This window comes from Lagenorhynchus albirostris, chromosome 8, assembly GCF_949774975.1.
Source record: "Lagenorhynchus albirostris chromosome 8, mLagAlb1.1, whole genome shotgun sequence".
In the NCBI taxonomy this organism is placed as follows: Eukaryota; Metazoa; Chordata; class Mammalia; order Artiodactyla; family Delphinidae; genus Lagenorhynchus; species Lagenorhynchus albirostris.
In genome coordinates this window covers 69,092,932-69,109,818 of record NC_083102.1, presented here as the reverse complement: position 1 = coordinate 69,109,818, position 16,887 = coordinate 69,092,932, and positions in this window count along the sequence as shown.

The window sequence follows — 16,887 nt, the reverse complement described above, 5'->3', positions numbered from 1 at the left end:
AAATAAAATAAAATAAAATAAACAACCCAATCCAAAAATGGTCAGAAGATCTAAACAGACATTTCTCCAGAGAAGATATACAGACTGCCAACAAACACATAAAAGGATGTTCCACATCATTAATCATTAGAGAAATACAAATCAAAACTACAGTGAGGTATCACCTCACACCGGTCAGAATGGCCATCATCAAAAAATCTACAAACAATAAATGCTGGAGAGGGTGTGGAGAAAAGGGAACCCTCTTGCACTGCTGGTGGGAATGTAAATTGATACAGCCACTATGGAGAACAATATGGAGGTTCCTAAAAAATCTAAAAATAGAACTACCGTATGACCCAGCAACCCCACTACTGGGCATATACCCTGAGAAAAACACAATTCAAAAAGAGTCATGTACCACAATGTTCATTGCAGCACTATTTACAATAGCCAGGACATGGAAGCAACCTAAGTGTCCATTGACAGATGAAAGGATAAAGAAGATGCGGCACATATATATAATGTAATATTATTCAGCCATAAAAAGAAATGAAATTGAGTTATTTGTAGTGAGGTGGATAGACCTAGAGTCTGTCATACAGAGTGAAGTAAGTCAGAAAGAGAAAAACAAATACCATACGTTAACACATATATATGCAATCTAAAAAAAAAAAAAGGTCATGAAGAACCTAGGGGCAGGACAGGAATAAAGATGCAGACGTAGAGAATGGACTTGAGGACACGGGGAGGGGGAAGGGGAAGCTGGGATGAAGTGAGAGAGTGGCATGGACATATATACACTACCAAATGTAAAATAGATAGCTAGTGGGAAGCAGCCGCATAGCACAGGGAGATCAGCTCGGTGCTTTGTGATCCCCTAGAGGGGTGGGATAGGGAGGGTGGGAGGGAGGGAGACACAAGAGGGAAGAGATATGGGGATATATGTTTATGTATACCTGATTCACTTTGTTATACAGCAGAAACTAACACACCATTGTAAAGCAATTATACTCCAATAAAGATGTTAAAAAAAAAATATGAGACAGAAAATGCAATTAGAGGAAATTTGCTCTGGGCATAGAAATATTTGCAACTTAAATTTAGGCATAATGGAATCACATGCTAGAAAAATATCAGGAGATCACAAGCCAGGAAATTCTGTGATGCAGCCAAACGAAAGGACGCTTTGCTCGAGTTCTGTGGGTTGTAAATGGTGTGTCGAGAGCATCCCCTGGCATTCTAGATATTCACCAGAAAAGAGTGTTCTGTGATTCTGTGCAGTCACATAGAGCTGGGCAGGGCGGGGTTGGAGAGTGTGGTTATGCGGTTCTGGGAAGATAGTGTAGGAGTTGGCTGGAAGAGGTTTTAAATAGACATTTTATGAGAAGGGAGAGTGAAAAGTCTATTCATATTATATTTTTAAATCAGCAATAAAAGAAATTAATCATAAAAAAGAGTTACATATTGAAAAAGACATTAGAATAGGATTGTCAGTAAAGAACATCCAGTTGAATTTAAATTAGAGATTAGCGACCATTTTTTTTTTAGTATAAGTACATCCTATGCAATATCTGGAACACAGTTATGCAAAAAATGTATTTGCTGTTTATGTGAAATTCACTTTTAACTGGGTGACCTGTGCTTTCATTTGCTAACAATGGCCACCCCAGTTTAGAATCACTGCACTAGATGCCCCTCCTTCTCCTCTTTCCCCTTATTTTTGCCTAAAATAGCAACATTTGTTTTGTTGGGGGTTTTTTTGCAACATTTCTTTATATTTCAAATCAACCTCTCAGTTTCTGAGTTCCAGAAAATAACCTCAATTATTTTATAGCATTTAATGTCTCCTAATTTAACTTCTACTCTATGCCAGACACTGTGTTTGATATTATACATCCAAAGATAAATTAGATAAAAATAAGGCTGTTTTGTTCCCGAGAGGAGTTCATAATTTAGTGGTAAGAGAGATCACTGAGGAGAAACAATTCCTTAAGAAATAATGTAATAGGACGATGTGGAAGCAGAGGAGAGATGGCCTGACTCCTAGTGGGGCTTCACACAGGATGCAGCACCCATGCGCCTTGAATAAGAATGTATTCCACCATTATGGAAATCCACATGATGAGACAGAGAATAAAGCACATTATAGGGGCTACAGAAATTCTCATTCACTGGTTTAACTCTGAAATACAAAAGTATACAAGGTTTTCTTAGTAACGCCTTTGAGAATTTTAGATTAGGCTTAAGATACTGTGTCAAGCTTCAGACAAACTTCTTTAACATATAGGATTACATACTATAGAGACTGATAGAGATGTGCATGACAGTCCTCAGTAGCACTCCTTAGAACACAACCGTACTTAACATGACGCATAATACATAATCCATGTATCCACGGACATCCTTACTGTGTAGAGAAAGATAAGCTTTTTTTCTGTTTTTAAAAATCGTTTCTTATGCAATGTCTGTTTTTTAGCAAAGTGAAAAGCCCTTGGGATTTAAAAATCAGTCTCTCTCTCTCTCTCTCTCTCTCGCTCTCTCTCTCTCTCTCTCTCTCTCTCACACACACACACACACACACACACACACACACACATACACTGCCCCCTCACAAAATAAGCTGTGACTGCTGTGCGGGGATGCAGGATTGCGGCAAGCACCCACAGGAGGATGCCATTAAGTGGGTACCTCCCCCGATGCTGGCAGTGATAAACTTTATGAATACCAGTTTACGGACATCTTTTCTTCAAAGAAGAAATGAGTCCACTGCCCACAGCTTTGAAATCAGGCTACTGGATTTTTGCTGAGTATTGACTACTGCAACTTCCTGAAGTATATTATAGTGCAAGGATAGGATGCTGTTACAAGTTAAATTATGTTCCCCCAGAATTCATAGGTTGAAGTCCTAAATCCCCCAGTAATTCAGAATGTGACCTCATTTGGAAATAGAGTCACTGGAGATATCATTCATTAAGTTAAGATGAGGTCAGACTGGAATAGGGTGGGCCCCTAATCCAACATGACTGGCATCTTTATAAAAAGGGGAAATTTGAACACAGAGATATGCACAAAGACAGAATATACTGTGAAGATGAAGACAGAGATCTGGAGATGCTACAGAAGCCAAGGAATGCCACAAGTTACCGGCAAACCACAAGAAGCCAGATGAGAGGCGTGAACAGACTGTCCTTCACAACAATCAGAAGGAACCAGTCTTGCCAACACTTGGATCTCAGACTTCCAGCCTCCACAACTGTGAAACAATAAATTTCTGTTGTTTAAGCTAGCCTGTGTGTGGTACTTTGTTAGACAGCCCTAGAAAACCAATCCAGCTGCTTTCCCCTCTCCCATCCCCAGTTCTCATGATTCCCATGGTAGGTAAGGAAACACCAAAACTTCTCATCACACACTTAAAAAGAAGGCCTGCTAGAACTGAAGAATCATTTTTCACAATAAGTTTGTCTGGTTCTAGTCTACCCTCCAAACAAATTTCTGCCAAATTAGATGTTATTTTAGTACTCAGAGCTGTATATAATCAGTTAAGTTAGGTTTATGAAATATCAACATCTAACACTGTGGTTTTAATGCAGAAACAAAAGTCATACCTAGAGAAAGAGTTATTATATTTGGTATTTTTCGTTATTATTAAAGCAAACATACTGAACTCTTTCTACGTTCCAGGCACAGAGCTGAAGTCCTTGCAGAGATTATCTTATTAATACCTCACCACAAATGTGAAATACCGTGACCCTCATTTTACTTATGATTAGCTGGGGCCTGAAAATGTGCAATAATCTGATAAAAAGAGAAAAAAGAAGGAAAAAAATCACACAGCTAATTAGCAGAGCCAGTGCTCAAACCCAGCAAGTTTGGCTCCAGGGTCAACATGTTTCACCACCATATAATTCTGCTTTGGATCTGTATGTTGTAAAAAAAAATATATGATTTAATTAAAACTGACAGTGTGCAATAACTGAAAACATGTAGAGTATGTCCTTTATAAAGGAAGGGCAGTTCGCATTGATTCCAATTAACATTTTATGGAAAGATTGTACACGGTCCTGCCATTCTTGGCTTTGAGCCTCCACCCCCAACAGACCGAAGGACAAGCCTCTACCAGCTTTTGATGACTCTGCAACTGATTCTCAACATGAGCATCCAGGGAACCAAGAGAAGAGGGACAGGACGGTGTGATTTCAAATCCCAAACACACCTCCTCATTGACAATCACGAATCTAAGTGACCCACTGTTCCTACTTTACCACGCTATGCGCTGTACCCATAGGAAAACTTCCAAGAAGACAGCTTACCTTTGGCAGAATTCTTCACATTCTCAAAGACCTCTTTTCGGGTTACATATTGCCCTCTTGAAATCATGCGCTACGCAGAGCCCCTCTTGTGGGACGAGCCCTGCGTAAATTCTTACATCAGTGACTTTTGCCCTCCTCTGTAAGATATTTGTGATTAGTACTTCCACCTGTGTTCCCATCCTTAACATGGAAAGCTGAAGCTATCTATTGAAGCTTCAGTGCCTCCAGGTACTAACAATTAATGGGCTTTCAACGACCCATTAAGACCACCTGTGCTGTCTACCTAAAACCTGGAAACCATATTGAAGCTACTCTCTTCTGACTTTATTCATCCTAAGGTGTTTAGGAATTTTATTTACACTAACCATAAACTTTTTGGTATCCTAAGAAAAAAATGCAGAGTAAAGCAACACACCCCAAAAGAGCAAGTTATGTAGCTTGATTTGCTTTCATGCCTATATTTGGCAAATAACTTGTATAAATCACACAGGAGTCTTAGACAATCATGTTTCTTGGGTCAGCCATGTTAATACCACTCTAAAACCTTTGTAAAAATTATGTGGTAGTTTGTTTCAAAATTTTCAAGCCCTAAAATATAATAATTAGTCATCTTTCTGTATCCATTGTGTATTAGTCTTTCCAAAGAAGGGCAATCTCAGAGGCAAGCCCTTCAGGGGAACACTGTACGTGATGTGATCATCCTGAAATTCTTGTTCTCTGGGGGGCTTCTTTAAAAAGCAATGGCACTGTGCTGTACACCTGAAACTAACATGATACTGTAAATCAATTACACTTCAATAAAAAGGGGTATGCAAAAACAAAACAAAACTAAAAAACAAAGCAATGGCAGCTGCTTCAAGGAACACTGCTCCACTACAAATTCATTCTCCAGATTTTATAAGCTTATTGTTAAGTATCGAGAGCAACCTTTTCAGGGAGAACTCGAAGGTCAAGGGTCAGCCAAATAGGACTTCTGGTCATTTAAAAAGACAAACCACTGTGAGCAGAGTATCCTTTTCTTGCTATCATCCTCTCTACCAATGACGATCTCTTTCTCTCTCAGCTAATGTGGACCATCACACCTGTTGCTACCATGGCAGAACAGGAGGTGATTGATTGGTTTATTTCATCCCTTGCACTAGATCATTCCCCTGAAGAATTCACAAATGCACCCACATGCCCAAAGCTGACAGTAGTTTTTAGCCTCCGTTTGACCCCATTACTGCAAAAAGTTTTCTCTAACAGAACCTGAAAGCAATCCTTATGGGCTGTGACAAAGGTCCACACCCTTTGGAATCTGACCAGGCCATCTTGGCATGGGGCAGCTCAAACAAACCCGGGCTGCATAGCGTCAGCAGCCTTCACTTAGGAGCTGGAGGAACAGGATACCAGCCTGTATCCGCCTCCTTACAGGTGGGTGTTGGCTCATTTTAGGCAGATGGTGGGTTTACAAGTCTAATGTATTATATATTTCTCAATAGACAAATATTTGCACTGGGCCAGAATGAATAAGAAAACATACCTCAGCTTAGTTTCCAAAGTATATCCGAAGTTTTAGGGCACCTCAGCATTTAAACTGCTGTAGGAGGTAGGGGAATGAACCATGGGTCCTATCGTTCCTTTCTCTTCTGCTTAAAACCTGCCCCAGTCAATAAAGGAAGAGGATGGAAGGCAGACGTGTAGTGAGGTCTGTTGGGGATTTACTAGATTTCCCCCATTTGGAGAGCCCCTTGATGTGTAAGTACATGCATACTTTAGCTCTAATAAAAGGGTACAAGTCAGGTTCCCAACTTGAGCCAGAAAGTGTGGCCTATCTAGTCTTCTTTCTCTAGTAATTTATGTTGTTTCTTTCCACAGTATGATATGGTCATTTTTCATCGTAAATGTGAACCACACTGGTGAAGAAATTTAAGTAAATGTTCAACAGGTTTAACAGAATATGAGTTTCACATTACACCTTTAGAGCACGAGTATACATACTTGTCTCTCCCTTGTAGGCCTGTTTTTTCACTTTTGTTTTTGCTATACTTACTGAAAAGGGGGGAGACTGGTAATTAATTTGGCTTCCCTGCTGGACTTGAAAGAGCTGCCCCACTGCAGGGGGAAGGAGACAGATGGATTTCAATGGGATGGTGACATTATGGAAAACACATAACCTTCTCCAAAGCAGCAACCAAAGAAAAGCAAGTTGGCCATTGGAATGAAAATTAATTTCATAAATACAGTAAATATTTTAGGTCCTCTAAAATGTGGTATTTTGACTTTTGAAAATGAGTCACAGTAGGAAAACTTCTTTAAATGACTATTCCCCCAAAAAGCAAAATAGTTTGACCCATAAACTTTCTCGTCCAGGGTAACTGGAAAATTAGATTTAAGAAGGAAGATAATTTGATTCATCTGATTTTCACCACAGGGAGAAAGCAATCTGAGTGAGATAGAATTTCCAAAGGACTTCTTATATTTCCTTCCAGAAGGAAAGTCCAGAGAAATGCAGTAATTGAATTTTCTAGTCATGCAAGAGTGGCCTGACATGGCTTGGACTAGGACCACAGACGAGTATCTGGGGGAGATTTAGTGAAAATATTAGGGAAAGACAGTTTCTCTCTCTCTCTCTCTCTCTCTCTCTCTCTCTCTCTCACACACACACACACACACACACACACACACAAATTTAAGACAATTAGAGGGGGGAAAAAAGGGACTTAAGAGAAGTGAGTTATGACATGAATATCCATTTATGTTCTTTGAGAAGTGCAAGTAAAAATGGGAATAATTTTTAATTATTTTTGTTGGATGGAACCTATAAGACCTGAGAGTTACTTGAGTTAGAATCATTACTTTGATCAAATATTCTGCTTAATTATGATTCATGATCCATGAAATATCTTCAAAGCATAGATTTTAGAACATATCTGTCTTAAATAATAAAATTAATCTTTGATTATTTAGACCTTTCTAGTATCTCAGATTTTCATCACATGCAAAGAGACAGACATTTCCCTTTCTCCCTATTATTCAAAGTCTCAGGAGGATTCCATACGGCTGATGCCTCTCTTGAAATATTTCCCTACTTTTGTTATTTTAACTCTCCATACTGTAGGTTTTCTACCTGCCTTCCAGGCCAATCTTCTCTAACGTCCTCCCCAAATCTCTGATCAACCTCCAAACTTGGAAAGCACTAGGGCTCCATCCTAGGCCTTCCTTTACTTTTTACCTATAATCTCTCCACAAGTTACCTCATCTAATTCTATGTATTTAAAACCTACTGATAAACTGATGACTCACAAATATTACTTACAGTCCTGATTTCTGCACTGGGCGCCAGACTCCATGTTAGTAAGTGGCGCCATCTTAATGGTTCAAACCAAAACCTTCCCGTGACTTTGGAAAACTCACCCATGATTATTCCTATTTCTCATTCCCCACAGCCAACCCTTCACCAAGTCCTTCTGATGGTACCACCGAAATATATTTCTTTGCATATGACCTTTCCTCTACCTCCAATGTCACCCTCTAGACTTATTCACTGTAACGTTTCGCATAGACTACTGCAGTTGCTTCTTTATTCTTCTTGCTCCAGTTTTTCCTTCATAAGCCAATAAATCTTCTTTATTATTTAACCTAGAATAACGTTTTAAAAAAATGGAACAAGGGCAAACCACTCCCTGGCATAAACCCACTTAATGGTTTCCCAGTGGACTATGTCTCTGCATGTTCAGATAAGAAAACCCAGTTCAAATGGACTTAAATGATAAAGGGAATTCACTGACTCACATAAGGAAGATCCAGAAATACATGGAGCCGGAGACGGGGTCAGCTTCTCACTGAAGAATATGGGCAATGCATGAAGATAGAAAAGATTCAGAAAATCAGAAAAACGGAAGAAGGATGTCTTAGTTCAGGCTGCTGTAACAGAATATCATAGGCTGAGTGACTTAAACAACAATCATTTATTTCTCACAGTTCTGGAGGCTAGAGTGTGAGATCAGGGTGCCAGCACGTTTGGGGTTTTGGTGAAGGCTCTCTTCTTGGTCTACAGAGAGCTGTCCTTTCCTTGTATTCTCACATGTTAGAGAGAGAGACAGACAGACAGACAGACAAATAAAGCACTCTCTTGGTCTCTTCTTTTAAGGGCACTAACCCACTCATGAGGGCTCCACCCTCATGACCTAATTATCTTCCAGAGGCTTCACCTCCTAATATTATCTCATTTGGGAGTTAAGATTTCAACATATGGATTTTGGGGGAATACAAATATGTAGTCCACAGTAAGGGGAAAATGAAAGTTAGGTAGGCAACCAATAATGTCCATGGTTCATGGCCTGTAAGGTGCCACTGATCCATTTCCTTTCTCCCGGCCTTCTATCCAACAGTCTTGTACCAGTCTTCTTCTTGATCACTGTGTCCACGTACACTGGCACTTATATTGCTCTCTCATGCCAAGAAGCTCTTTCCCATCTCAGATTATTTGCACTCACTGCTCCTACCTAAAAGAGTCTTTGCCAGGCAGCTTTTCAATTTATTCCTTTTTGTTCCTCTGATCTTAACTCAGAGCACTGCCTCTTCTGCTGTGGGCTGTTTAATAAACCATGGCAGTTATACACACCCCCTTTCTAACCATGTGACCTTAGATGTCACTACATCTCTGAGGGATTTCATCACATTGAGTGTAATGACCTAAAAGTGCATTTTACCTTTAATTACTGTAATTGATACATTATTAATTGAAATAGAGGTTTCATTTAATTTAAAAATAATTAGCTATTTGCTATTTTCCCCTTTGAAAACAAGAAATTCTCAGAGGAGCATAAAGGAAACCAATCTTGAAAACCTTGCTTCCTCAGCGGTCAAGAAATTCTATTTTTCAAGCAAAAACCCCAATAAAAGAAGGAATATAAACTAACAAATCTGGAGTTATTGAGGCAGGGATCATATCTGCAATGGCCATAGTAGATGCAATAGTCCTGATTACAGGCAGCTGCTTTGCCAACCTGGTCAGTGAAATGCCTTCTTTTGAAAACACTGTCTATAAGAATCCCAACTCGTACTGTATTGTCATCATTCCTTCCGTGAATATGAAGATCTTAGACTGGTTTATTGTAGTGTACAAAATCACTAAGTTAAGTCTTTAGGAACATGACTGATCTCTGAAAATGAGATACGGTGGAGGAACAAAAACCAATAATATTTAGCCCGTTCACTACCACAATGGCTTAAAAACTACAAATTGATATAAAATCTTGCAAACCTGCTGTGATAGATTAGAAAAGCTAAATTTATGATAATTGACTTATAAAAAATAAATTTTACAAGAGAAATGTCAGGATAAAACTAGGTACTGGAGCTCTTTGATGCAAGAGATGCCTTTATTTGCAGAAAAGGGCAGTAATTCGCAACACCATCAGGTGCCCCAATACATTTCACTGGGTTTTGGCTGTGTTCCTATGAAACTTGGTTCCAGCAGAGACCCTATTAAATACTGACGACCTAGTGTCTATCTGTGATGACAGTTCTCTGGGTAAAAATACGTGTATTTGCAAGACAATACTGGGAGGCTAATGCTGGTCTCATTTCAGAGCCTCCTAGACTTTTGACAGTCTTTGACTATTCAGTTTAACACTGCTGCATCCATCATTCAGAAGGATTCTTGAGTTATTTGTCATTTCCTCGTATGTGTATGCCATTGTTGCAACAACAGTGCCAGATTCCACCATCTAATAGGTTGAAAATGTAAAATATGTGCATTTTACCAAAACAAGACAGTCTATTGTAAGATCCTTATTTTATGTGTAACACTAAAAATGATTTAAAGTGTTGCCAATTCAACTATGACACATGATCAACTGTAAAAGGCATTCCCATTCTTGAGCTATAAAAATGTTGAAAAATGTGCATCTGAGAATAGAAGAAATATGTTTGTAAAGGACAGAATGTAATGTTAATCTTGATTTCTAAGGTTAGATTTACTAATTCACAGTTCCCTAGATCCCAGCAATTTGTTATTAAGTTACTAAAAGAAAAAGTAACCTCTTATGTTTTCTTTAAAGTTCAAAAGGAAATAGTTTTAAATGAATATTTTTAGTGTATTTGGAATCTAATATTTTCGATCTATGTACCTAAAACATAAACTGAGCTCTCTGACCTAGAATTATACATTACTGCTTTCACTTGCCTCTGCACTTTTGGATGTAAAGTGAGAGGTTTGGAGCCAACAATTAATAGATGTTTGACCTTTGGGTTTTTCATTTATAAATTCAGATAACAATAATGGCGGTTCTCTCATAGTATAGTTGGTATTGTTTTAGTATTCTCTTATAGTATTTAAATAAGATGCATAAAGTGCTTGGAATCATTGTTGCATAGCACAGAGCAAATCATCATTTCACATCTACTCAAAATATACAGGTAAGTAACAGAATTAACTTCTATTGACATGCCATGGGAAGGGGGAGTAGGAAAGGGAAGGAAAGTGTTCTAGATACTGTTGCTAATTTTATAAAGCATCTCAAAACTTACTATCTTAAAAGAACTATTTTTTATTACTTGCACTGATTCTGTGGGTCAGAACTTCATGCAGAGCACAGATCTATGATGTTGGGGCCTCGGCTGGGAAGACGTGAAGGTAGGGGAGAGTAACTCCACAGCCAAGGGCTGTAATAAGCATCTTAAGGTGTCTTCACTCCTGTGTCTAGAAGTTGATGCTGGGACCTCAGCTGGACTGTCAGTCAGAAAATCTGTATGTGTATTCTCCTTGTGGTCTACCAATGTGGGGTAGTTTGGGCACCCTCAAAGCATGGTGGCTGGGTTCCAAGGGCAAGCACATCCAGAGACCAGGCAGAATTTGTATTGCTTTTATGACCTGGCTTTGCAAGTCACATAACATTACACAGTACCACCAGTGGGACAAAGAGGAAGCATAGGGCCCACGTTTTAATGGGAGGAGTGTCAAAGTCACATTGAAAGAAGAGCATGTGGAATGGGAGATGTTGTATACTGTTTGGAAAATACAAGCTTCTAGAGAGGGCAAGAGAGAGTAAAAGAGAGAGAGAGAAACTTTTAAGATAACCTGAAGGATGAATACCTCTTATGGCATAGCTGTGCAGCAAAACATTTTGGAGAGGCACTTAATTTTAAAGTGTCAAATAGCCATTGCCTAAATACAGAAACTCATTGAGAACCGTCAAAAGTTTATTAGGCTCGGGGCTTCCCTGGTGGCGCAGTAGTTGAGAGTCTGCCTGCCGATGCAGGGGACACGGGTTCGAGCCCTGGTCCGGGAAGACCCCACATGCTGTGGAGCAACTAGGCCCGTGAGCCACAACTACTGAGCCTGCGCGTCTGGAGCCTGTGCTCCGCAACGGGAGAGGCCACAGCAGTGAGAGGCCCGCGCACCGTGATGAAGAGTGGCCCCCGCTTGCCACAACTAGAGAAAGCCCTTGCACAGAAACGAAGACCCAACACAGCCAAAAATAAATAAATAAACAAATATGGGGTTTAAAAAAAAAAAAGTATATTAGGCTCATGTACTTTGAAAGAAAGCAGACTATAACAAAAATCGTCCAAGGTGCTTCTCAAACTGAGCAGAGCAAAGACAATGAGAAAATGAAGTTGTGGTTAGCTATATAGATACTCAGGACCCATCATAAACTAGGTAAAGGGAGAAATTCAGTAGAGTTAGCATGTACCTAGAAAAGGGAGTGAGCAAAAACAGCTCTATTCATAAAAATTCTGTTGGGTTTTAAGATTAAACTGTAGAATTCTTATGATTTAAAAAATAGTGGCCTTTTATAGTGCATGTATGTACAAAGTACTCTGCTAGAATATTTACTTAATATCTGAACTTTGCAACTTTATGAGATTAGTATAATTGCCCCCCTTTTACAGGTAAGAAAGCTGAGTCTCAGAGAGACTGAATAATTTGACCTATTCTACCTGATCCCTAACTCTGGGCATTTTCAACTACTATACAATGCTTCTGATTTGTTTATAAAATTAACTTCTTGAGGACATTAAATTAAAAGCACCAATCAGACACTGCTGGACAGAACTGAAAACAGGGGAATAGAGTTCAAGGTACCACAGAAAGCTTTTTATTTGGAATAGACTGCAAAATTCTAAAGAAGAAGGCATTTAAGTTCCCCAGTCTGCAAAAGATCCAGTGGGCCTTCAGAGCAACATGCTTTGACAGGGGCCCCATCACACAAGGCCTAAGTTGACTTTAAGTATAATTGCAGAGTATGAAACAAGAGGAAAAAAATAAATTAACTTCAAACAGGCAGAAAGCAGAAACCTTCAGGGAGATCTCTTAATGAGCCAAAACACAAATTTTTAAACAAAAAAGTGTAAACGTTCAGAGGTAGTTCCAGAAATCAATAAGGACAAACGGGTAATAGAAATACAAATCTGGAGTTGATCTGTGTTAATTAGCTAGAAAAATAAATATAGATGTTAAATCAGTATTTCTGGAGCTTACTATTGCAATTAAAAAATAAACATCAACAGGAAACTGTTCCAGAAGTTTCAACATGACAGGCTCATTCTCATAAACCCACTTTTTCCCTTATTCTTCTTATTCTGTAACCTGGACTTTCCACAGGGATGTTGTTAAATTTGCTTTTTTCTCACTGTCTGGATTAACATGCTTTTCCAGATTTCTCTCAGATAATAGTTTATTGAGCTATTGAAACTTTTTTATTTAGAAATATTTCTTTCGATATAGTGCGATAGAGGCATTTTATTGTGGTTTATTATTTTAGGTGAAAAGAATCCTGGGTATTTTTCAAATATGTGTCACAGCACAAAACAAATTACAGAACTGAACTTTATAAAAGATAATCTAATACTGATGCTTTCATCTAAGTAGTGCATCAAGTTCTCTTATGAAGTTAGCTATTTATCTAAAATCTTGCTGAAGAAGTTAGGGGAAAATGTTCATTCTTAAATTAAAAAGTGGGACTTCCCTGGTGGTGCAGTGGTTAGGAATCTGCCTGCCAATGCAGGAGACACAGGTTCGAGTCCTGGTCCAGGAAGATCCCACATGCCACGGACCAACTAAGCCTGCGAGACACAACTACTGAGCCCACATGCCACAGCTACTGAAGCCCGTGTGCCTAGAGCCCGTGCTCCGCAACGAGAAGCCACTTTAATGAGAAGACCACGCACCGCAACAAAGAGTAGCCCTCGCTCGCTGCAACAAGAGAAAGCCCGTGTGCAGCAATGCAGACCCAATGCAGCCAAAACTAAATAAATAAATAAAATTATATTTTTAAAAATTAAAAAGTGAGGACAACTCTCAATGTACCGGCCCTAGCAGGCCCTAGCAGAAAATGCAAAAGCAAATTAAGAGTATTAAACTACATTCTTTCCACAAATACTAAGCTAGCTCTGACTATTTAGAAAAACAAAGCCCTTTGTTAGGGCCTCTCCCAGTAACAGTTTACATATCACCATTTATAATAAAATGCCAAATTCACTCAAGTTATTAATTGCACATGAGTAATTTTAAATTCACACATGCACACACACACATACACAGTGGAATGGGTCAGGAAACAGAAAAGGGAGTGGTATCTTTCCTGTTTGTTTTTTAAGTGTTTTTCTATATTACCTAAATCTAGTTACTGGTGGTTTAATTCCTTTCCTATTCAAAAGCTTCTGTATCTGAAACCTGATTTTTTAAGTTTTAGGCTAAAAATCCAGAATAACTCATTAAGAGTGTGTTTCTTACCATTTCACCACAGAGTGAGAATTATCATTTAGAGAAAAACTGCATTTAAAATATTTCTGCAGCTAGTAAGGTATTACGAGGAGATCATCTCTCATTCATCTCTAGGTTATCTGACTCAGCCTGGATGGGCTTGAACAAAACCAGAGACCAATCCAGTGCTTCCTGGCTACATATATGTACTGGCTGCTGTAACCTCATCCCTAAAAGGAGTGATGATAATTTCAGACCCTGATATTGGATAAACATTCACCCTCCTATAAATGATGACTCCTCAAAGGGTTACATTTTACCATCTTCAACTTACCTTCAAAAATAGGACAAACACTCTCTTTTGAAAGTAAACATCATTATTCTTTTGCACCTAAGGATCTAGATTTAAATCCATTATTGAGTAGGATGTAATTTGACCCTTTTTCTCAAGCTCTGATTGGGAACTACAAGTGGGACCCGAGGGGAAGGTAACTAGTTAGCAGAAACCCACCCTCATCTGCTGGGGACAGTTTTATAGAAGGCTAAGGATTTTTCAGAAGGAACTGTATACATTAAAGGATATGGAAAGTCCTCTTGGGTTAGAAATACTCCCAAGCCAGAAAAGGGAACCCTCCTACACTGTTGGTGGGAATGTAAATTGGTACAGCCACTATGGAGAACAGAATGGAGGTTCCTTAAAAAACTAAAAGTAGAGCTACCATATGACCCCACAATCCCACTACTGGGCATATACCCTGAGAAAACCATAATTCAAAAGGACACATGCACCCCAGTGTTCACTGCAGCACTGTTTACAATAGCCAAGACATGGAAGCAATTTAAATGTCCATCGACAGATGAATGGATAAAGAAGGTGTGGCATATATATATGATGGAATATTACTCAGCCTTTAAAAAGAATGAAATAATGCCATTTGTAGCAACATGGATGGACCTGGGGATTATTATACTAAGTGAAGTAAGTCAGACAGAGAAAGATAAATATCATATGATATCACTTATATGCAGAATCTTAAAAAAATGATGAAGATGAACTTATTTACAAAACAGAAACAGACTCACAGACTTAGAGAATGAACTTATGGTTACCAGGGGGAAGGGTGGGAGGGAGGGATAGATTGGGAATTTGGGATTGACATATACACACTGCTATATTTAAAACAGATAACCAACAAGGACCTACTGTAAAAAAAACAAGCACAAATAAATAAATAGAAACACTGCCAAGCCTTCCAATCCATTCACTACAGGTAGCTTTTGGTGTCGTTTTGTTTCTTACCTTCAGAGCTCTCCAAGCCTCACAGAAACCCATCAACACCATTAGTCTCCAGATTGGGATAGATTGTTAAATTGGTTAACAGAACTGGGGAACTCCCCCCATATCCTCAATGAATACCTCATTCACACTGTAGTGAACAATATAAAATAGACTAGTTAGAAAGAAGTAGTTTATTTTCAAGTTTAGGCAGTAACTGGATCTGGCCTTGAATAAAGCGTCAGTGAATGGATAAAAGTGGTCTGTTTTAAATGTAGAAGACAAACTGCGTAAGAAGCATTTATTTCAATTTACTTTTAGTAGGTTTTATGTTAAACTACTCAGTTTTTAATTAGTTTATTGTCTTAAATAGGTAAATATTCCCACTTGAAATCTTATTTACACTATTTTTTGGCACAGACTCACATTTCCAAAGGCATATCAAAGTTTAACGTCAAACCAGCCGGATATCCATTATCATAAAGTCTCAATTAATGATAATTGACTGTACAACTTTATGGCAACACAAAAGGCACTGTTCCAAAGTGGTACTTACCATTGATACAGTTGCATTATAAAAAAAGTCGAACCCAAAGTTAACTTTCTTTTCCCTCTGCTGTACCTAGAAACTCAGACTCATCAATGGCAAAGATTTGGATTAAAAGAACAAAAAGGGGCTGGACAGAAATAATGGTATATAATAATAATTCCCTCTCCTCAGGAATCATGAGGCTACCCTATGGCTTTCCAGAGAGAACTAACTAACCAAGGTAAACTTGGGGCAAATGTCTTTGGGTCTCAGCATCAAGAAAAACCACCACCCTCCCTTAAAAGGGCAAACTTGAAGTACCTTCCTAAGTGACTCAACTGGCAGGTATTAATTAACAACATAATGTGATTCTTGGCTCGAATGAAGGACAATTAACAGGGTGCCTCTGCTCACTGTTTGACTCATCCTCACACCCAAGCAGGCAGGCCCCCTTCAGCACTCCTTGGCTTGTGGTCAAGCACCCAGGCTTTGAGTGGTGCTGGACTCAAATCCTAATTCAGCCATCTTTTTAACCTACATTAGTTTAGACAAGTCACCTAATTTGTCTCAAAACCTCTGTTTCTTTAAGTACAGAATTGTAGTAATAATACCCACTTGACATACGGTTGTAAGGAAGAAGGATAATGTAGCAAAGTACCTAGCTTAGGGATTCACAAGGGTCTAATAAATGATAATTATTCATTCAATAAATATTTATTCAGTATTACCATTATGAGCTACAAAGAACCATGTGTCAAACAAATGGAACTGAATCCCATCCTAATGTTCATATATTTAGAATTCTTTATTGCAACAGTCCAAGTGTAAAAACAGGGAATACTTTACTCACTTGTTATTAGTAGACATATTTTCTGCCAGCCTGTTCTGTTCAGTTATAGCTTCACCATCACCCATGTGAGCAAAGCCCAAGCAGAGAGCAAAGACTTCCACCACCATTTGGTGATAATATGACACCTCTCTCAGTTGTGATGGTGTTAAGGAGAGCAATGACACCATCTCTCCACCCCTGTGTTGTTTAGTAAATGCTGTGTAGGGAGGAGTAATGAGGCACCCCTTCCTCTCCCAGGCAAGACGG